At 37.7% G+C, this 22584-nt stretch overlaps 1 protein-coding gene across 1 annotated transcript in view; it reads right to left on the bottom strand.

Annotated features, from left to right (window-relative positions):
* The window catches only part of LOC126973803 (uncharacterized), a 315906-nt gene that overhangs the window by 279647 nt on the left and 13675 nt on the right, over positions 1–22584 (bottom strand). The window lies entirely within an intron of this gene.

Raw genomic sequence — 22584 nt, 5'->3', positions numbered from 1 at the left:
TACCTCTACGGAATAGGTAAAAGTGAAACCTTTCATCAAATCTTTGATTTTGGGGAAAATACAGAAATCACAGGGTACTAGGTCGGGGCTTTGTGCAGGATGGGTGACGAGTTGTACTTTTTCGGTAGCTAAAAATGACTTAGTTTTGTTGGCCGTGTGTGAAGAAGCGTTGTCCTGATGTAGAAGAACGCGGCTTTATGGTCGTCTTTCGTGAACTTTTTTTTACACCCTGGGTAAGAAAATGGTAGAACACCACTCAGCGTTAGCACTCTTTTGATCTTCAAGTGAAATTGTACAGATGGGACCCGTAGCTCTAAGAAAAAAGCGATAATTTTTTTACCTACGTTTACCACCACCAACGTTTACCAACAGTTCTCATTTTCAAACATCAATTCACAAGATTGCTGTTTTTTTCGGGTTCCAAACAATAAATTCACGTTTCGTCTCCTGTGACAATGTCATAAACAGCATTAGAATGTCCGTGGTAGTACTTCATTAGTATCTGTGAGAACGCTTCTGTTCCGCTGTCAGTTCATGAAGGATCCAACGACAACAAAGTTTCCGCACTTTCTATTCTTCGTGGAAAATTTGGCTCATACCTACGTTACTTCAAACGCGGGTTTTTTTCAATTAGCCGCTTAACAGTAGCCACATTATTTTCGTTGACGGTATATGAAGGCCGCCCTTCACGAAATTCGTCATGTAAGGAAACCCGACCTCTCTCAAATTAGCAAACCATCGCCTCACGGTGCTCAAGCAAGGTGCTTCTCTCCCAAAAGCATTTTGAAGACGAACGGCACAGTCTTGCGGAGAGAGAGAACTTTTAAAATCATAAAAGTCATCGCTCTAAAATATTTTCGACTTAATTCCATTTTCGTAGCGTACGTAGAACTTTGATGAAAATAGAATTGACAAATTATTTCCCGCTAATTGTTTTTTTTTATTACCAAGAAGGTTACAACGTTTCAAAAATATATCATTCGAAATTCAAATAGTTCGATTAATTTAATTAATTCAAATAGCTAGAAATGTAAAACTTTTAGTGTGCCCCATATATTTTGTATCAAACTGTTGTCAACCCTAATGAAATAAAATAAAGCGTGCTATCAGATACAAAATGCAAAATATATATTACATAACTAGCTGACCCGGCAAACGTTGTTTTGCCATATATAAATTGTATTGATCTTTTCCTTGCTAGTTGATAAGAGATGGCGCTAGTTGTATTCATTAGTAACAATCACACTTCTTTTATATTTTGTATAATTCACACTATAGTTTTATAAATTATAGCCTATTTGTTATTCTGGTGTGTAAGCTATATTATTGTAAAGTTTCATCAAAATCTATTCAGTAGATTTTGCGTTAAAGACGTTCAAACATACATCCAGACATACAAACTTTCACATTTAAAATATTAGCAGGACTAGTAGGACTAGTAGGATACATTTGTTCGAAGCTTGGCATAGTTAGGGCATACCATACACATACAATTTTCTAGCCTATAGGCTAGAAAATTGTATAGAAAAAACAAAGCTTGTGAGAAAATAAGATAATATATAAAGTAAGAGAAAATCATCTCTAACGGAGATGCAGCTAGATTGAAAAGGAAAGGGAATTGTTAATCACTGTAACCGATTTTTATTGACAAGTCTTAAAACCTAAAACCTGTCGACCACCTCCGAGGATTGCCTTGATTTATTGGAATGGCTCTAAACTTCATAATGACAACTATGACAAATAATATATTTGACTCATTTCATCTGCAGTCTCCCTGAAAACGAGATCTGGAAAGGTCTTGAAACGTCTAACATAAAAATATAACGCAAAAATCGAATGCAAATACACAGTTAAAATTACACCAAAGTGTTTTATTTTAAATGGGTAACGCTCGCGTTAATCAAAGAAAAAACTAAGCCTTAAATAGTCAGCCAAGCTTGGCATTAGTTCCTGAGTATTTTGAATATTAAACCACTAGCTATAACTCACACACATCAAAATTGGTCGAGCATAATCGGGCTGCCGTCTGTGAGGGAAAGTGACATCCAGTGGGGCCGGTAAATAAAGAGGGACTATACCAATAATGGTGTTTTAGAACAACTTAGGTTGATAAATCATTATCTGTTTCAAGATGCAGTGATTTATGATAACAGGTATGTCTTAACCGGTAAATAAACAGGGACTATACCATATTTACCTAGCAACCAAATCACTATAAAGCACAAAGTTATTTGTTGTCTAAAAATGTACTTATTTGATACCACGTCAGTGGCAAACACAATAATTTAAGAATGAATTTTGTGTAGGTATTCTTAAAAATAAGCAATATTAGTACGTCATTTTTATTTCAGTTAGAACAAAGATACTGCAAACACGACATGGACACAGAAATCAAACCCGCAATCTTTTATATAATATATACTTTCAAGGTGTAACTGTTTTTTTATGTAATTTTTTTATTTTCTCAAACTATGCCTGCGATATTTATTTAAAATTTAGGAAACAATCTGACTATCAGAAATGAGAAAATCGGAGTTAAAAGTAATGTGGCTATATAATACTATAACTAATAACGGCACGCAGCTTAAAGGTGCTTCACTTGTTAATATCACGGCGTGGAAACCTGTTTTTTTACTCGTCCATAAGTTAAACATACGCTTGTATACTCTATGCATGATTGAGTAGGGGTCCCTCCAATCCCTCATAGAAAAACAAATACAAATTACAAAACTTACCTCTTACCATCAATTACCATCAAACACTATCAACATAATAGTTAACTTAGCCAACTTCAATTACAAAGTCAAATGAATCACCAAACGCAGCTTCCACTTATTACAGCTTTTTAGGCTGAGTCACGTCCGATCATTATAATCTCTTTAAGACAATACAAACACTACAGATTCATCCCTTAATGTATAAATAAGGACTTCATCTCCATATTTCCACCCTGAGCTTGAACGCAATGCTAATCCAGCCGCCATTATATTCTCATTGCGGACGTTTTCCTTACTGCGACGTGTGCCGAGCGATAATTAAAATATTTGTGAGAAAATTTTCTACTATATTTTTTATAGTCATACAATTATTCTATATATCTGTAGTCATTAGTACTGAATATCACTAGTATATTTGCTCTTAATAGTGATTTTCAATATTTTATCTACACCCATGCTTTAAATCCTCTATTAAAGATTCTCAAACAGTTAGCTTATTGCCAACATTAAAGCACCCAATGTTCTAATAACCATTACATCATCCAAACGAGTGTTGTAATGTTGTACTGAATTTCATAACAACAGTCCTATGTTTTTTTTTCGATCCCTTCATGCGCAAAGAGTTTCAACAGACAGCCACATTCTTATTGCTCGATGCGTGGTATCTGTGTGAATTTCAAAAAAAGAACATTTTCGTTTACGTGCGTTCCACACTACCAGAACATCGCGCGCCGTATAAAAAAATTAGGTTATTCGAATCCCCGCCATTTTGCTTTGATATTTTTATTGTTTTGTTAACAAAAAATTAGCGATTCATTTTAAACGCTGCAAAAGGACATTATATTCGAGTGAATTTTAATAATTGCACTATACAAAATGTAAATGACTACTAAAATAAATAATTGTTTCAAAACTTAGTTTATATTATGTATATGATCAGTAATGAATGATATTAGGTTACTACTAGGACTGATGTTAGCAGCAAGCTAACTGTTTCAGAATCATTTAGAGGATTCATATTCTGGGTGTAGATAGTCTTGTATGCAACTGTTGATAATTAGGTATTAAAACACTCATGTGATACTATCCACATTAGTAATCCACATTCGTGTTTTACTACCCCTTATTACACAACAGTTGCATAAATAACTAATTTCAATTTAAATCCGATAGCCTGGGACTAGATTATGATTATTTTATAGCAATAGCAATGACAGTACAACATTGTATATTATTATTAAAAAGAGCGCAGAAAAAGAATGCACGCAGCCATGACTTTTTTCCGCTCAGTTCGTACCTCTCGTTCCTAAGCACGTGCCCCAAATATGTGACTTTAGTTATCGTGATGGTTTGCATGAGTTCGTATTTTTGATTGACGCGGCGCAGAACTTCCTCATTCGTGACCTAGTGAGTCCAACTAATGGCCAACATTCGTCTATATGCCCACATTTCAAAAGCTTCTATGCGTTTGGAAGAGAATGCTGGGAGGTAACAGCTGTAATTACGCGTTGTTGTTTTCCGTCATATATCGCTTGGAGATCTGTATATATATCTGCTCATACTGAGAATCATCGTCCGGGTACTCAAAGGGTCATTTGACGTATTACATTCACCAATTTGAGGTTAGAATCTGAGATTTTCGGATTCTTTTTGAATGGCTGGCCATGAAGAACCCGTTATTACACTTGTACATAATTATCACCACGCTTGTCAGGCAGGTTGGCTATCGCAGTTGATGGTGATGCTCTCTCGAAAAGATGGTGCTGCTCAGCTTCCGTTCTTTGTATCCCTTATTCGACTCTTACAACAAACACACGGAGGAGATTAGGTGGTGAGTGCTATTCTGAATTATGAAATAATTGAATGAATTAGACTAAATAGAGTAATACTTACGCTCTACAATTAATTATGACTTTCGTTGCCGTCTTGATCAATAGCTATGTTATGATTAGATTTCGCTTTTTTTTATGGAATAGGTCGACAAACGAGCGTACAGCTCACCTAGTGTTAAGTGATCACCGCCGCCCACAATCTCTTGCAACACCAGAGGAATCACAGGAGCGTTGCCGGCCTTTAAGGAAGGAGTATGCGCTTTATGAAATCTGAAGATGCGATGGCAAAATTCGATAGGATGATTGCATCAGGTGCGACAGTGAGCAGAAAGAACGGATCTTGCATTTGCTATTCTCATAAATTTTACCGTGAGCCTGGTTAGCATACATTAAACCGAATTTCTTGCGAATTTAAAATATCAACTTATGTTAGATTTGATATCCGTTGAGGTCTAGTTAGTGGTTTAACTTATTGAATTCTTCTTTTATATAAAAACTAGTGGACCCAACAGACGTTGTCCTGTACACACGTCTTAAATTTGAAAAATCTGTCCAGCCGTTAGGACGAGTTCACTAACATACACATGAGCAGGAGAATTATAGTATATGGACGTAATTGAGAATCTAAACCAATCTCAAATTCACTGAAACAAACAAAAAGTCATCAAAATCGGTCCAGCCGTTTAGGAGGTAGTTTAATTGGGAATCTAAATCATTCTTGAATCCACCCGAAGACACACATCAATCTCAAATTCGCGGGAATACACAAAAATCTCATCAAAATCGGTCCAGCCGTTCAGGAGGTAGTTCAAATGTGAATCTAAACTATTCTCGAATCCACCTGAAGACACACAGAAAGTTTCAATAAAATCGGTCCAGCCGTCTAGGAGGAGTTCAGTGACATACACACGCACACAAGAATTATATATATAAAGATATAGCACTCAAAGAAAATATAATATGTCCTTTATCGTGATCAATTTCGCCAAAACATAATATGACAACGCAATAAAATTTTAAATGAATATACTCGAAACCTACTAAATGTCTCAAAACAAGCGAATGTTTCGGATGGTTCAAAGATTGGGCTGCCTGAGGGGTATCGAAATATATATACATAAATATAATTATAAAACTTTTTTCTAAGAGAACTGATTTTATTGGCATCGGACTACCACCATTCGATGTAGTATTTTTAGTAAGTGTTAATAAGTTACTTTTTTTATTTTTATATTATATATTGAGCCGCAGCGATTTTTTGTCGAATTCAGCTGTCATATATTTAAAACAAACTAACCATGCCTGACGAATGGGTGCCAAACGTAAAAAATCTCCTCTAAAGCCACAAATAAAATCAGGACCTATCAAAGGGGGCTAGAGAGGAGTATGCTCAACATAAGGAAGATAGATAAAGTAAGACATACTAAGATAAGAAAAACCACCAATGCGACCGACGCTCTAACTTATACATTAGAACTAAAATGGAAATGGACTGGCCATGTCGCGAGATGTACTGACCAGAGATGGACGACGTAACATCGTGGAACGGCCCAGCGGGCAAGAGAAGCCAGAGAGACCACTAACCAGATGGGAAGACGAAATCAGACGGACAGCGGGCCTTAATGGATCTTTACGAACTTTTAACGTAGCATTGGATAGAGACGCGTGGCCATCTTCGCAGGAGGCCTTTACACAATCCGGGGTACCCGGTAACCCGAATACCCAATTGCTTACTAAATCTACAATACTGAAAAACCAATTACAATATTTAAAAAACTTTGTAAAAGCAAGAAGTAAATGGTTTATTTATTTATTTTATTTTTATTTAAAACAAAACACTTTATTTACGTTTTAATATCGTTCTCTAACAAACAAATGAAATTGAAGAGCTTACGTGTAGAACGTCTGAGGCAAAGTAAAGAAAAAGTAATCTCGGAAGTTTTACCAATTTGTGAGAATAAAGCGCCAGTTTCAATCAAAGTTGTCGCAACACAAACTGGAAGAGTTTCGGTACACCTTTAGCTAACGGTGGGACTCCTATATTGGTCTACAATAAGTAATATATTTTATCTACACCCATGCATTAAATCCTCTATTAAAGATTCTAAAACTGTAAGCTTATTGCCAACATTAAAATACCCAAATTCTTAATAACCATGACATCATTCAAACGAGTGTTGTAATGAAATTCACTACAACATTACAACACTCGTTTGGATGATGTAATGGTTACTAGGACTGGCTTTTTTAATGTTTGCAGTAAGCTAAGTGTTTCAGAATATTTTATAGAGGATTCATATTATGGGTGTAGATAGAGTCTGTATACAACTGTTGATAATTAGGTATTAAAATACTCATGTGATACTATTATCACGTTCGTCTTTGAATACCCCTTATTACACAACAGTTGTATAAATAACTATTATAGATCGTGCTATTAATGAAACGATACTTATATGGCGGATTTGAGTATCAATAAATGAGAGTTTTGTATAGAATAGGAGGACAAACAAGCGTACGATTCACCTGGTGTTAAGTGATCACCGCTGCCCATATTCTCTTGCAACACTAGAGGAATCGCAGGAGCGTTGCCGGCCTTTCAGGAAGTTGTACCCATGTCGTATCGTCCCGGAAAAACCGAACAAGGAAGCTCATTCCACAGCTTTGTAGTACGTAGAAGAAAGCTCCTTGAAAACCGCATTGTTGGGGAACGCCACACATCCAGATGGTGAGGATGATATCCTAACTTGTGGCGTATCGTGCGAAGTTGGGATTCGGCGAAAGGCATCAGGTGAAACAGTGCTTCGAGGGTGCGTGCCGAAATGAGTATTTACTTTTGAAATGTTTTAATTTACAAATTCTTTAAACATTTTTATGAAAATGGAAAGAGAATGGAGCGTACAAACGAGGTCACTTTGACACTTTCTCGTCGGTGGATCACGCGCTGACACGCTTGTGCAGCGCTTTGCGACGCGCATATTCTCTTAATGTAATGGCTGACGCGCCACCTAACTAACCACATCAGTGATAAGTGATCTAGAAGTACTAAAGTACTAGAAAGAATGTACATAAAGGCCAATTTGGATCCCCCCGGGGGCTGCAGAGGAGTACCAGCATTTACCAGGTCAGTTCCCTCCGTCCCTGAATATCTTTCCTCACCAGCACACCGATTTTTTGTACCTATCCTACCTACTTACATTTTCTTGCAACAACAGGGATCACAGGAGGGTTCCCGGCCTATAAGAAAGGTATACGGGCTTTTTAAAGTACTCATGTCGAAAACTCTGGAAACAAAATCAATTTTCTTGAATGTCTCGGCACTTTTTCTCATATAAAAGACTCGCATTTGACCCGTATTTATACGCCATAAAATATCATTACGTCTATTTTAATTTTCGAATGTCAAAAAACGCGCTTATTCTGATGGTATTCATGTCGTATTGTCCTTGTTGATATTGAAGTATGCACAAGGAAGCTAATCCATACTTTCGTTTTAAGTGGAAGAAAATTTCTTGAAAACTGCAGTGTGAAGAGCAGTGCCAGATATCTCTTAGATACTTTTTAGTACCTACTTATATAAAATGTACATTAACGAAGTAATAATAATAAAAGCCTATTTTTCTTTATTTCAGAGAAGAACAGTTTCAACTTACAATTTTATGACACCTTACAAATTAGTCATCTTCGGTGAATCCTCGTGAAGTCAGACTTCGCCAACCTAATCTGTTTTCTAGCTTCGGGAAAACATCTCATCTACATCTCATATATTTTCTCCCTACTAATTTTCTAATTTCGTCATCTCATCTTATATATTATTGTCTTCCTCTTTTTCTATATTTATAAGTAAGGTACCAATTCATAATTTCTTTTGTCTATTTTTCTCAACCCCTGATACAATCAATATGATATGATCAATGCGAGGAAGCGTACCAAGAATACTGGCAGCATTTCCACGTTGGATAGCTAGGCTGATCCGTTGACCAAGATAGCTGCCAGCGCTTAGGTTTTCAGTAGCCTTGGATATGCTGCCAGTATTCTTGGTACGCTTCCACGTAATGATAGTTTTAATTTTAAACAGTCATAGTATTGTAAATATACTCATACTTTGTTTTTGTTGGAATAAAGACTTAAATTGAGAAAAAAAATAACGCGTCGAGGTTGACGTTATGTTTACTTTGACTTTTTTGAAATATTAATTGTAGCTTGGAAAAGCAATTATAAACTCTAATAAAGATATAATATAATTTGTTGTATATTAATGTGATAACCCTCACTTCTGGGTTTAATTACAGAAATAAAATATGAATAGTTACAAAATTTGATAACAAATGAAATTTAAAAACAAAGTCCCGCATCGTTCATTAAATTTTGTTTTCAATTTTTATTTGTGTAACTATTTTAAAATAATTCCAGGTAAAACAACATTATTTAAAAATTGTCCACAAGGCTCAAGGAACTATCTGCAACACTATAGTACCAAGTCAGATATTGCTTTGCATATTTTTAACGAATATTATAATATACATTTGTCTAAATTGATAGATATAGATTCGTAACGAAGAATAAAAGCATACTAATTATTAATAACTTCGCAACCATAGAGAAAACCACATATATACAAAGTTTATAACCATAGCAATATTTCCTTATTAATTAAATATTTTGTGCACAGTTTCAGCTGATTACGTTAATTACGTATATGGACACAGTTTTATGCGACAATAAACAATAATAAGTGCATATTAAAACATTCTCGAAAGACAATATTTCATTTAAAACAATCGCTTGCCATAATATTCATGTGAATCATGCTTCAGTTATGGATTTTATGTTGGTTTTTGTACTCGTAGACACATAAATTAAAGAACATTAAATGAATATTTTTTATGAAAGTTGTTACACGGGTTATAATAATGTTTTGAGTTATTATAAGTTTTTTATTAGTACTAAAGATTTGAGTATGAAGGGAATAAAATGTTATATTATTAAAAGTTTCGTGAGACATTGTTAACTTATTTACTAATATGGCTTTACTCACGATTTATATTTTTATTTTTATTTTTATTTTGGTGAGGGTACCGACTAGTTTCAGACCATTCGGAGGTCCAATTTCAAATTCAATTTATTGCAATTCCATAAATACATTCCTTAAATATAGCATTTGGAGTAAATACTATAATTGTACAAGGCAGTATTATGGATTCCCAGTATGGTTGTCGAAATTTGGTCTGAACAGCAGACCGTAGTAGACCATATTTTTATTTATTTTTGTTTGAATCGTTTAGAAAGTCATTAATGGCATTTTAGCAGTCTAATAATTTTTTTTTAGTTTTTAAATAAATTTATTTTCGTTATCCATGCTTCGAATTTTGTCTGGCAGATTATTATTATATATTTTTATAGACATTACGTAAGGACTCGAGGGACGTAGTATTAATTTTGATCGCGGAAGGTTTAATTTATTTATATATCTTTCGGGAAAACGAAGGGGTTTATTTTCTTTTTTTGTATAATTGTGAAAATTACTTGTCCTTCATCAGGGTGAGTGTAGTGGGTTCGGGATAACGTCCCGTCTCATTGTGGGGCGATGTATATGCTTTTACAACAAGATCCCAGAAAATGTTCAAAACAAAAGTATTACGTTATTCAAAAGAATTGTTAAAAAACCTTTGTGTGGTAAAGGTTACTATAACATAAATGACTTTCTTAATGATACTACAGATTGGGAAAGGAGCGACCGCCCTCAGGCTATTAAATATAAGTAGTATTAAATAATAAGTTTAATTGTACAATGTTACTTTGTTACTTTGTAAATGTTACTTTAATTGTAAAACATATTTTTGATGAAAAAAACAAAGCCCGCTGAGTTTGTTGCGCCCATTCTTCTCAGGCCTGAGGCATTCATTTTGGAATGCGTGGTAGTTTTTCTTTGACTTTCAATAAGTGATTTCACATCCTATTTTGAATAAAAATATTTGAATTTGAATTTGAATTTGAATACTGCGGACTTGGGCTCGTAGTGCGTGGCTTATTGACCCTAATGGACCTCCGAACGGTCCGAAACTAGTCGGTACCCACACCGATAAATCGTAATTAGAGCCGTGTTAATAAATAAGAATAAAATATTATTATCTTTATATATATAATTCTTCTATACGTGTGTTGACAGTGACCTCCTCCTAAACGGCTGGACCGATTTGAATGAATTTTTCTGTGTGTGTTCAAGTGGATTCGAGGATTTTTTTTTTTTTATGGAATAGGAGGACAAACGAGCGTACGGGTCACCTGGTGTTAAGTGATCACCGCCGCCCACACTCTCCTGCAACACCAGAGGAATCACAAGAGCGTTGCCGGCCTTTAAGGAAGGTGTACGCGCTTTTCTTGAAGGTACCCATGTCGTATCGTCCCGGAAACACCGCACAAGGAAGCTCATTCCACAGCTTCGTGGTACGAGGAAGAAAGCTCCTTGAAAACCGCACTGTGGAGGACCGCCACACATCCAGATGGTGGGGATGATATCGTAACTTGTGGCGTGTCGTGCGAAGGTGAAACTCGGCGGCAGGAATCAGGTTGAACAGCTCTTCGGAACACTCCCCGTGATAAATGCGGTAGAAGACACACAATGAAGCGACGTCTCTACGCAACGCCAAGTGATCCAGCCGTTCACAGAGTACTGGGTCCCCGACAATTCGAGCTGCTCTGCGTTGCACGCGATCAAATGGATCGAGCTGATACTGGGGTGCGCCAGACCAGAGATGACAGCAATACTCCATGTGAGGCCGGACCTGCGCTTTGTAGAGCGCTAGAATGTGGGCCGGCTTGAAGTATTGCCGTGCTCTATTTATGACGCCCAGTTTCTTTGAAGCCAGTTTGGCTTTGCCCTCCAGATGGCCACGGAATTGGCAATTGCTCGAGATTTCGAGACCCAGTATTCCGATACTAGGCGAGGCTTTAAGGGAAGTGTTCTCGAAGAGCGGTGATACGGCAAATGGGGTTTTTTTAGTGGTAAACGCGCAAACTTGAGTCTTCTGGGGGTTAAATTGGACAAGGTTCAACTTACCCCATTCCGCGACCTTCTCGAGAGAGGACTCGATAGAAGACACAAGTTTCGCCCGGCACTGGTCGACGTTTTCCCGAGAGAGACCTGCATGGCCCGTGTATACGGCATCACCAGTGCTGTCGTCTGCATAGCAATGCATGTTGGCGGTGTCCAACATATCATTGATATGCAGAAGAAACAGCGTGGGAGATAGCACACAGCCTTGGGGCACTCCAGCGTTCACGGGCTTGGGATTCGAGCAATAACCGTCGATAACGACCTGTATGCTGCGCCCAGTAAGGAAGCTGGAGGTCCACTTGCATAAGCTCTCGGGAAGCCCAAATGATGGAAGTTTTGCGAGGAGCGCCTTGTGCCATACACGATCAAAGGCCTTCGCTATATCCAGACCAACTGCCAGGCCTTCCCCCTTGCTTTCAATAGCCGCCGCCCATCTGTGTGTTAGGTATACCAGAAGATCGCCAGTCGACCGACCATGGCGAAAGCCGTACTGCCGGTCGTTGATCAACTGGAGACCCTCAAGGTATACCAAGAGCTGGCGGTTAATTATGCTCTCCATAATTTTGGAGAGTAGGGAGGTAATAGCAATAGGCCTGTAGTTTGCCGGACCCGAACTGTCTCCTTTTTTTGGGATCGGATGGACAAGGGCTGACTTCCATGAATCAGGGACTACGCCTTTTGAATAAGAGTGCCGGAATAAACGCGTTAGCACCGGCGTCAACTCAGGGGCACACGTTCTAAGCACAATTGGAGAAATGCCATCCGGCCCGCTCGACTTCCTAACGTCCAACGAAAACAGAGCTCGCCTAACAGTTTTCTGTCGGAACTGTACTTCAGGCATGGAGCTCTGACACCGCGGGATGGTCGGCGGTGTTTTTCCGTTGTCGTCAAGAGTCGAGTTGGAGGAAAAAAGAGTGCACAGGAGATCGGCTTTCTCTTTTGCCGTATGGGCCAGGGTGTCATTGCTCATCCTTTGAGCCCAGCGCCGCAACCCAAGTTCGATACGCCTGTTTTTTGCAGTCAGATGCTGCTTTAACTGACGCATCGAACCAGGGCTGTGATCTGCCACCGATCGGTACTACAGAGCTTGGTATAAAAATATCCATGCCCTGCAGTATCACATCGGCTACTGCAACGGCACAGGCACTAGGATCATCTGAAAGGAAACAAACCCTGCCCCAAGGGTAGGATGAAAAAAAGGAACGCATCCTATCCCAATCTGCTGACTTGTAGTGCCAAACGCGGCGGGTCGCTGGTGGTCTGCGACGTTGGCGTCGGATAGGCACTACACTCCTGACCAGGCAATGGTCGGACGTTCCGAGAGGGGCGTCGACAGAGACCTGGTAACCATCGGGATGTGTAGTCAGCAGAAGATCTAATAAGGACGGCATGTGGCTATCCACATCCGGGAGCCGCGTCGGCGACTCAACCAATTGGGACAGACCATACGCCAATGCAAAATTATGCACAGATCGCCCTGCGTAGTCTGTGGTACGTGATCCAAGCCATTCGGCATTGTGCCCGTTGAAATCACCCAAGACTACGATTTCAGCGGAGGGGATCTGAGCAAGCACGTCATCAAATGCCGCTTGAACGCAGCCCATGAGGTGATCCGTTTCTGCGTTACCACTATGGGACCTGTAGACACACGCATAGATGCGGACGCGGTCCTCTAAATCTACGCGGAGCCAGAGAGTAGACAGGCCCCTACCCTCAAAATTGCCGAGACGGCGACAGCAGATATCCTCCCTAACGTACACACATACCCCGGCATGAGGCATGACATTATGCTCAATTTTGTACCCGGGGTACGTTAAATATGACGTATCGCTAGGTCGAGATATCTGCGTCTCCGTAAGGAAACACAAGGCCGGCTGCGCCGTCTCAAGGTGGTGGTGGACGGCGTTTAAGTTGGAGTGAATTCCCCGGATGTTACAAAAGTCCACATTAAGCGTGGAGCGGGGTGCCGTGGTGTTGCTGCCCTGTTTGTCCTGTGACATACGCGGTACTGTGCCCTCCCCAGAATACGAGGGGCAGCCCGAGCGCGAATGCTCGGGGAGGGATTCTCCGGCTCTACAAGAGCCGGTACCCTCCTGGGGTAATTTATTTTTTAGGACCGCTCTCATATTTTGTTGGGGGGGGGGGGGAAGGACGGGGGGGAATGGCCTCCGGTCCTCGACACTAACCTATGCGAAACATAGCGGCACTAGGCCGCTACTTCACGCCGGTATTCTGTGCGAGTGTGGTAAGTAACCCGGACGAGTCTGGCCCGATTGTGCTGACGTCATAAGGCAGCAGCGTGACTCTCCCACTTTCAAAAAGCCCGTAGTCGCCTCTTACGACACCCTTGGACCTGGGACTACCCTATTCTTTTTACGCCCCGAGGCAGCACAGGGCAAAATGGGAGGATGGTTAAGATTCACAATTGAACTACCTCCTAAATGGCGGGACCGATTTTGATGATTTTTTAAGATTCTTAATACAGTCATATATAATTCTCCTGCGTATAAACAATTTGTTATGAATTTTAAAGTGAAAACCATCACTTCTAGAATTAATACACAAATAAAATTTGAAAAACAAAATTTTGCCGGAGGTCGTGGGTGCGAGTCCCGATTTGTTCATCAATCCTAGAAGTGCGGGTTATCACTTTAAAAAACATAAAAATTGTTTAAATTTACAAGAGCGACATCTCAAATCTATTTCCTAATATGCAAATATTTGGGTTGAGCAGGTTATCAACTGTAAAGTAGATCCTGTAGATGAAGCCACAACCTGAGAGTTGAACAAAGCATACAAGATTTAATAGCGATACGTCACTCGAACGGTTAGCTCAGTTGGTTACAGCACCGGCACGGAACGCCCGAAGGTCGTGGGTTCGAGTCCCGCATCGTTCATAAAAATTTGTTTTTCAAATTTAACACATGTCTACAGGACAACGTGTGTCGGGTCCGCCTGTTAATGTTTGTAATGGGTATTATCTCGTGGGATTGACGTAGTTTGTTTAGGAAGTATTTATGTCAGTTGAGTCACTACCACAGCTTCAAAAATTAAAGGCTCTTTGAGAAACTCGACTATTATTCTTATTTCAATGAAAACCATCCACATGTGTAAAGTAATATATACCTACTTAAGTGCTTGTTTGATTTAGACAATGTTGAGTTGTTTTGATATCTATATCGTAGAGCTTTCTTTTAAACTTAATATTATATGGATCCTGTGATGCCCACATCCAACGTATTCTGGAGAACTTGACCAAATCATCAGTCCATGTTGTGCGTGTGACTTTGCATCAGAATAGCACCACCCCATCTCCTCTCATGAATGGGGGATGGGCAGCAGCATCTATGTCAAAGTCAAAGTCAAAGTCAAAGTTTTTATTTGCATAAACATGTTAGATTGATGTTACATAAATATTATAAAGTACATGTTTGCCACATTTAATACGTGCAAATTTTATAAAATACATTTCTAAATCATTAGTAACAATAATATTAATTTAACAAAAGATTATTAGCAGTATTATATAATATACAGTCAAGTTTATTAATTAAGTTATGCGAGAGAGCACCACCATCAACTGCAATCGCCAAACCGCCTGCCAAGCGTGATGACTATAGCAACACACCTCAACAAAGTGGATATAAATACTACGTAATAAGTGGCGGGATTGTCTAAAAATTGAAATTTAATTTACTATGAAACGTGCAGTCATTTGACATAAGTTTGAAATAGTAGTAATTACTGTATGGCGATTGGCGACGATGTATAAACCGGCAAAGTTAAATAAATATTGACACACTAAACTAGGCATAGATTGTACTATGGTTTGAAGACATATTTAATACAATATACTAACTTAAACATACATAAATTAGCTTATCGTTATCTTAATTAGATCAAATCAAATTAAAATCACTTTATTCGTTTGCAGGTCCCGGAAATGACACTTATGAATGTCAGAAGTTTACTTTTCAAATCAAATCAAAATCACTTTAATCGTTTGTTGGTCACGGAAATGATACTTATGAATGTAAATTGAAATATTTTTTCATATTGAATCTACCGCAACTTCGTAAAGGGTTGAGCTAATGAGAAGAAGTAGCAAGAAACTTAATGCCACTCTTTTAAATCAACATTTACACCTTAATCGCTTTACAAATCATTTCAATTACAATATATGTAAAGTGATGCAACAGAAATACTTAAACGTCAAATAGTCAATGTCTTACACGATTAACTCAAAAAAGTCTAACTAACTCTACCTCAACTTAAACCTCTAACTCTACCAAATAGCAAAAAAGAATGTTCATCTACCTACATTTATACTACTACATTTATTGGACGACCTTTGTTTTTGTTTTCCCTTTGAGATATAACAAAATAATGTAAGTAACATATTATATAGACGACCTGTATAGCCGAGTGGTTAGCGATCCTACCTACTAAGCTAGAGGTCCCGGGTTCGAATCCCGGTAGGTGCAAGCATTTATAAGATGAATATGGATGTTTGTTTCCGAGTCATGGATGTTTAAGTGTATTTATGTATGTTTATATGTATTTATGTATGTTAAATTAAGTATATTATATTAAATATATCGTTGTCTTGTAACCCATAACACCAGGCTATATATGCTTAATTTGGGGGAAAGATAGTTTGTGTTAAAAGTGTGTCAATATTATTATTATTATCAACATAATATTATTACTTATGCAATACTCAATTAATAGTAGATGATAGTGAAAGATGTCTAGAAAATTCGACTGAACCATCAAAATGTTTACCCTTCAAACAATTGATGGTAGCATTAATATGATTATAATATCAAGGTTTCGATTGAAACAATTATAGATCCCTTTGAATCAAATCAATTAATGTTGATATCTCATAGGTATCAAAGCGGATAGTGTGTTGATGTCAGAGGCAATTAATTAGATAGGACCTACGATTACTCGATTGATTACGGACACACAGCTTGTAACAGATATTATATTAATTAAGGACTATCTATCTATCTGTGGTTGTAGACACATTAAGGCTGCGTTGCATCAAGTTTTTTTTTATGAAAATAAGGGACAAGACGAGGAGCACGTTCAGCTGATGGTAATTGATATGCCCTGCCCATTACAATGCAGTGTCGCTCAGGATTCTTGAAAAACCTCAAAAATTCTGAATGGCACTATAACTGCGCTCGTCACCTTGAGACATACGATCAAGAGAATGTAGGCGGCGGTGATCACTTAACACCAGGTGACCCGTACGCTCGTTTGTCCTCCTATTCCATAAAAAAAAAATGGCACTACAGATTAATTGATACGCCCTGCTCTGCCGCTCAGGATTCTTGAAAATCCCCAAAAATTCTTAATGGCACTATAACTGCGTTCGTCACCTTGAGACATGCAAGTCTCATTTGCCCAGTAATTTCACTTGATACGTCACCCTTCAGACTGAAACACAGTAATGCTTCCATTACTGCTTCACGGCAGAAATAGGCGCCGTTGTGGTTATAATCTAGCCGGCATCCTGTGCAAAGGAGCGTCCCGCTGGTAAAGTAACAAGTAGGTAACTTTAGCAATAACAACTAGACTAACTAAAACAAAATTTTATGAACGATGCGCGACTAGAACCCACGACATCTCGCGTTCCGTGCGAGTGCTCTTCCAACTGAGCTAACCGTTCCCGTGACGTATCGGAACGCGAGAGGTCGTGGGTTCGAGTAGAGCATCGTTCATAAAATTTTGTTTTAAAATTTTATTTGTGTAATGATAGACATGTTAAATTTATGTATACCGGCTAAGCAAAAAATGTGTTGTATCATTTGACAATTTTTAGATGATGTCATAACTTAACTGTTAACCGTAACCGTCCAATATTCGCCGGTTAAAGCCATTGTTAATGTTAGATTGCGTCCTGAAAAAAGTTTCAAATAAATATTCAATATTGACTTGATATTTTACTTTTTAACTTAACTACGAAATACGATGGTGCATCAACATTCCGCAGTCTATGTTAAAGTCAGCGTTACGGCTAACGTCAAATTTGACTTAACCCTTAACTTTATCAGCTATGCTAATATGATGCAACCGAGCCTTATTGTATTGTTAGTGATAAGGCTCACCAAAAACATGAAGGAATCTTTCGAACACTATCTTATTAGATACATTTCTAATAAACGAGCATTAGATAAAGACTAGCTGACCCAGCAAACGTCGTATTGCCATATAACATAATAAAAAAAATCAATTATTAAAATTTTGTTGCAACCAATTCTCAGACCTACCAAATATATCGTACTACAATTATTGTACTCGATTGCCATCTTGCAACCCTATATCGGTTTGGTGGATGGAACATAATAATATTAAAATCGCGATACAAAAGTAACTGTTGATCGTAGATGGGTAAAATTTTGAAGTTGTATGTATTTTTTAATGCTGACTCATAATCAAACAAATTTAAAAAAAAATGTCAAAAAATATTAAAAAAAAATTCGTGTGGACCACCCCTAACATTTAGGGGGATGAAAAATAGAGGTTGTCCGATTCTCAGAGCTACCCAATATGCACTCAAAATTTCATGAGAATCGGTCAAGCCGTTTCGGAGGAGTTCGGTCCCGCACACCGTGACACGAGAATTTTATATATTAGATAAGCATTAAATAAATAATAAAATTTAGCGTCAGGCTCATGTATTGTCATCAACAAGCCAGGTTTATTGCTTCAGTGTACATGACGAGCTACGTCTTACACTCGCGATATGAATGGCACTTTGTTGTAGTGTGCGTGCGTTGCTGAATTTAGAGGTAAACTGTTCGGCGCTATTTTTTTCGACGTGTTTACAGATGTCACAGTCTATCTTAATATATTAATTATCTAAGGTACTAGCACTTTTTTGTAATTCAAAAAGAAGTTTGACTAATTTAACCTAACCGAGTAGAAGGCATAACAATTTTAAGTTTATTCCTGGTGTAAATACAATGATTATCACACCTTCAAGAAAATTGGCTAATATGCCTATGTACGTACATCTACATACATAATATATCTGATTTATGATAATATCTTCAACCTTTAGGATTTTAAGTTATAAATAGTACGAACAAAAATTGGAATTAGTATCGACAACACCGTAGGACATAATGCCATTAAAATAACTAAACTCTTTGCGCTATATCTTCGTCAGTTTATTGTCTATTCTTTTCAATCGTGTATGCTGCAGAACTTAGTCTATTAGCCAATCCTTCAATATAGGTTCCATTGTAGTTTGGAACCAAGATAATTTTAATAATTTAACATGATTTGTCGTTGGTCAGGCACCTACTGAAACCCTTAATATTTTAGGCTGGGACCCATAAAGCGTCTAAAAAACGTGCGACACACTAAGGACATGATATATTAAATTAACACCCTTCCCTCATCGGTCATTCGATAAGGGCTAGTTTCGCGTGTTGGGTACCGACCAGCGACAGTGCCGGCGTGTTTATTTTTCATTTCCGCCCTCGCCGGACCCTCAGGCTGGACTCAGCCTTATAGTTTATATCATGCTATAATTGTAGGCGCCAATACGTTACGATATAGATACGATTCTAGCATACTTCAAGTTTATGATCATTAATTGTAAACGGAGGGATATTGCCGTTAAAGTGGTGTATGCTTATTGAGCCTTGAACTCTGCTGGGAACATTGTAGACACCACTGGGAAGTTTTTTTTTTCAGAAGGCCGGCTAGATAGGTGGTGCCTATTTATGCCATGAACTAATAATGTACAAACATTATTGTGTTTAGGTTTCTGTGGCTTTGTAGTGAAATTACTGGGCAAAGAGACTTAACATCTTATGTCTCAAAGTGACGAGCGCAATTGCAATTCCAATAGTTCAAACAAAAATCCTTTTCTCATAAAAAAGTCTTTTTTGAAGTGATAAATTCTTTAGTATCGTTGTGATTTGAAAGTCTATGAAACGAAAAAGCGCGAAAATAAAAGGAGGCAGACATATAAATTCATAACATTTAACGTGGGAGAAAATTAGATCATTATACAGTGTTTTGGTACCAGGCGATCATAGTTGAAGAAGAGATTGTCTTATGATGCGAGTATACCTTAATATAGATAATAGAAACCAGGAGAACATAAAAATGTTAGCGGTGATGGTAATGTCTTTCATAGCGGTTGAAATCATGTGTCATCATAGCAACATGTACCAGGACTTCATATTATGCAGTTTAGAGGTTCATGCACAGTGCAGGTTTCTGGCATGGGTATTTTTGATTAAGTAACTAATACAGACGGGGCAGGATACCATTGCGTACGGATGTTAGACTGTCAGTCCCTAAATTGTGTTGATCTCCTCATCACTTTAATTAATATAATAACTCGATAGACCGCACATTGTTAATTATCGTATAACATTATCAAGTAGCCCATCTATTGATGATTGAACTATAAAAGAAAATTTAAGCAAAGCGTAACTAGTTCCTTATTTAATGAAGAAATTGATATTTTGAAATACAATTTAAAACCCAAACATTCTTGGATAGCGAAAATTTTGATGTTTGACTATACGAATAGTCTAATTTAAACCAGGTTGGTCGAAAATGGTAACTTGGGGACTCAGTGGCGCACAATGCCTAAATATATATATATATATATACCATTACCGTTTAGCCTTTGCTGCTCTATACCAATTAGATGCCCTGTTATTGTACCTGAGACGGACGATGATTTTTCACATGAAGACGACGTCCATTTTTAAAATTTACCCTTAAAAATCAATAATCAAGAAAAGCAGTCATCGTAAAGAACCTACCGTAAAAATGAACTGGTCAACTAAACGCTTGCCTCCTTATAGACCGGACCGTTACATTTTCACTGGATATGTTGAACTTCCTGATGATATAAAAAAACTAGATTTGCCAGCCGATTTCTTCTTATATCTTTTTACTGAGGAGTTGATAATAAAGATAGTAGAATAATCAAATTTGAAATATGTTCAAGATAACGTCAACGAAGAGATGGAACAATTTATTGGTATAGTTATTTTTAATAGATGGAATTCATCTGGGTTTGGTAACCTAGTTTGACAACGAACCTGTGAATATGTTTTGAACATTCATTGGTAACGAACACGTCACGAAAAGCAAAGATATTTTCGCAAAGATCACAAATACAAAGAAATAGACTAATCTACAAGTTATTGAAGTCTACAATTGTCATATGAGAGGCGTGGACTTACTCGATTAAATGGTAGGCTTTGACTGGATTCACTTGAGATCAAAGAAGTGGTTTATAAGATTTGACAAAATGATGACTTGATATCGAAGCTAAAATTATTATTACTTATTTGAGGAATTCCGCTAACAAGGTAAATATGGATATATATAGCTAGGGACACTTTAAATAATATTCACATGCGAAGCGAAGCCTCAAATAATAAGTATTATTCGCTAAGTGCCGGATTAACCACGTAGTAAAAGTAGCAATTGCTACGGGCCCCGCGCGAAAGGAGACCCCGCATATTTAACCCATCTCTCTCTAGCTCATCTCTGTTTGAGCGTAATTTTTAAATGAAACTTATTAAGATTTGGTTTATTGAATTTACTTGAAGTCATAAAAACGTGAAACTTTTACAACTAAGACAATCTACGTTAGACACTCGGTAACAGACTATTTGCAATATAGACCAAGGGCTCTCTGAAAGAATTTGTTACGGGCCCTGCGTTTGCTTAATCCGGCACTGAAAGTGTATAGGTACTTTTGAGTTATGTTCTTATGTACTTATTTGGCTGAAATTCGTGCGACCTTAGAACATTTATACGTCTAGATAGAGTGTGACAGCTGTGAAAATTGAGGTTGATAGTTAACCTCTATTTTGAACAATGCACGCACACTAACACAAAGTGATATAATAATCGCGAGTGTAAGACGTAGATTGTGACAATCTAGAGTTATAAACCTGGCCTAGTTTCATCAGTTGCAGCAGCTAGCAGCTCTTGCAACAAGAGGCTCTATCAAGACATATTTATTATATATATATAAGAAACAAAATAGCTATAAGGGTAAATGTATACTTAACTTTTATAATAAAGTCCCAATCAAAGTTCTAATAAAAAATGTCTTTGTCCTAGATCCTACTTCTCCACAGCTGAATATCTTAGTGATCAGACAGCCTGGGACTAGATTATGAATATTTTATATATTTATAAAGAATGCTGGGAGTGTTTCTTGTGCCACTTCTTTTCTCTCAGAGCGCCATTTGATTCCGAAGCGGTGGTAGTGTTAGAAGTGACATCAAAAAGAACTCTAAAAGGAATCAATTTCGAGAAAATAAATGCAGTATAAGCCTTTTACCTAATCATGTGACTATCAATGACAATTTGTAGAAAAGAAGACGCAATCGACAAAATCGAATCACGTTTCCCGACTCGTGCGGGTTTCACGTCTGTATGATCCAAGTTTTAGGAATTTCATTGGGATATGACGCTTCGTTTATTTCAATATCTCGGACATAGGAACATGGGTAGTTGAGCTCACCAATAAAACAATTTAAAATATAAAAAGCTCTTTTTTTATTATGGAAAAGGAGGACAAACGGGCGCAGGTACGGGTCACCTGGTTAAGTGATCACCGCCGCCCATATTCTCTTGCAACACAAGAGGAATCACGGGAACGTTGCCAGCCTTTAAGGAAGGAGTTTTGGTAAGTTATCGTACTACAATAATTATAATATTCGATTGCCATCTTGCATCCCTATTGCGGTTCTGTGGATGGAACAAAATAATTTAAAAATCGCGATCCAAAAATAGGGTGTTGATCGGCGGGGGAAATTTTTAAGTTGTATGTATTTCTAATGCTGAATCATAATAACATAAAAATAAAAATGTTTGTCAAAAAATTAAAATTTGGGGGTGGGCTACCCTTAACATTTAGGGGGATGAAAAATAGATAGTAGTAGCTGTACTGATTTTTATCAGAAGTAAAAAT

This window comes from Leptidea sinapis, chromosome 30, assembly GCF_905404315.1.
Source record: "Leptidea sinapis chromosome 30, ilLepSina1.1, whole genome shotgun sequence".
Taxonomy (NCBI): Eukaryota; Metazoa; Arthropoda; class Insecta; order Lepidoptera; family Pieridae; genus Leptidea; species Leptidea sinapis.
This window is presented reverse-complemented; position numbering and strand designations above follow the sequence as displayed.